Below are 2,104 nucleotides of genomic sequence, written 5' to 3' on the forward strand. Positions count from 1 at the left end.
ACATAACAGTATTTTTTAAAACAGCGATTCAGCATTCATTAGTGAAAGCTTTAGGACAACTGTTAATACGTAACCTGAGTCTTGAAAATTAAGAACCTTCAAGTACCAGAGTTGAATTTGAAAATCGAGTTCTCTGGCAAAGCTTTAAAGTCTTTTTCCTTAGAGGGAGAAATATTTTGTTATTTATAAAAACCTTTGGAATTACCTAATTTATCTTGTTTGCACTAATTAATCATGTCAAAGCGTTGTGCTTAAGGCTAACAGGATTGAGCTAACAGCCGAAGCATTAATACCCTTTTGAGGTCATTAAAAGTGTGTTCGAAAAAGCTTCAAATAATACACACGCTGTTGGTTTTGTCAGGGATTGTTTTAATTCCGAAGGACAGCTGTAACAGAGATGATAATCACTTCAAGGTGCGGGTGGTATCCACTTACTCAAGCCTCAGCAGCTTCAGAGCGTTCGCAGAGATAGTCACAGAATCCATGAGGGGTCGTGATTTAACTGGTCTCGAAAGGGGGTTTGAGGTCTTCTCACATGAGCTTTCAACACACACATGAAAGCAAGATTCCCAAAATGCTGGCAAGAGCCATAATGTTTACACAGCAAAGCAAACAGCCTTTGTTATTCCAATTAATAATCTGCTTGTGAAGAAAGCCTGATCCAAACTGTTCGTTTTTCCTTAGATACATTCAGTGTTATAATGTTGACTCATATTGAGGCAATTTAGAAATGTATGCAGCTACAAAATGAAAATAGATTATGTTAACTATGACATTTCTTACTAGGATTCTTGCTAAAAATAACATCTCAAGTTTATTACATTTCTTTCAAAGAGTTTTAGGTATTGTCACATACATCTGCTTCTCTTTAAGACTTTAGGCCTAGTATTATTCTTCAGCCTTAAAAATCAGTGATAATAAATGTCAAAGGGTAAAGTTATAATCTGCCAGTGTTAAAGCATTTGTTGAGAAACCTTGAACTGTGAATTACTATGCTTTATAGTAATCCCTATCTATCTATCTATCTATCTATCTATCTATCTATCTATCTATCTATCTATCATCCATCCATCTGTGATGGTTTGTATATGCTTGGCCCAGGGAGTGGAAGGTGTGGTCCTTTTGGAGTAGGTATGTCACTGTGGGTGTGGGCTATAAGACCCTATTCTTAGCTGCCTGGAAGTGAGTATTCTACTAGAAGCCTTCAGATGAAGATGTAGAACTCTCAGCTCCTCCTATACCATGCCTGCCTGGATGCTGCCATGCTCTTGCCTTGATGATAATAGACTGAACCTCTGAACCTGTAAGCCAAACCCAATTAAATGTTGTCCTTATGAGAGTTGAGAGTTGCCTTGGTCATAGTGTCTGCTCACAGCAGGAAAACTCTTAGTAAGACACCATCCATCCATCTATTATCTATCCATCCATCCCTCTCTCTATCATCTATCTACCAATCATGTGTGTGTGTGTGTATCTATCTATCTATCTATCTATCTATCTATCTATCTATCTATCTATCTATCATCTACTTATTTTCATCATATGGAGAACTGAATCTAGGACCTTCCATATACTAGGCAAATGACTTAATACCAAGCTAGATCTCCAGTCTTCCTTGCCTTTAAAAAAAATTTTTTTTTTTGAGTAGGGTTTTGGTAAATTTCTCAGGCTTGCTTTGAATGTACTTGTAGCTCAGACTAGTCCCAAACTCATTCTGTAATCCCTGCAAGCAGTGATAAAATTTCTGCCTTGGCCTCTCAAGTAGCTAGGATACAGGTCTGTTCTTCCAGGACTGGCTTTCTCTCTCTCTCTCTCTCTCTCTCTCTCTCTCTCTCTCTCTCTCTCTCTCTTTCTTTCTTTTTTTTTGGTTTTTCGAGACAGGGTTTCTCTGTGTAGTCCTGGCTGTCCTGGAACTCACTCTGTAGACCAGGCTAGCCTCGAACTCAGAAATCCACCTGTCTCTACCTCCCAAGTGCTGGGGTTGAAGGCATGCGCCACCACCGCCCGGCAAACTCACGAATTTGCATGTCATCCTTGCACAGGGGCCATGCTAATCTTCTCTGTATTGTTCCAATTTTAGTATATGTGCTGCCGAAGCGAGCAC

General features: G+C 39.3%; 1 pseudogene; it reads right to left on the bottom strand.

The window, feature by feature from the left end:
• Positions 1–2,009: 2,009 nt before the first annotated feature.
• LOC114639659 lies at positions 2,010–2,104 on the bottom strand (annotated as a pseudogene).

The sequence above is a fragment of the Grammomys surdaster genome, unplaced genomic scaffold, assembly GCF_004785775.1.
Source record: "Grammomys surdaster isolate TR1022 unplaced genomic scaffold, NIH_TR_1.0 100, whole genome shotgun sequence".
NCBI lineage: Eukaryota > Metazoa > Chordata > Mammalia > Rodentia > Muridae > Grammomys > Grammomys surdaster.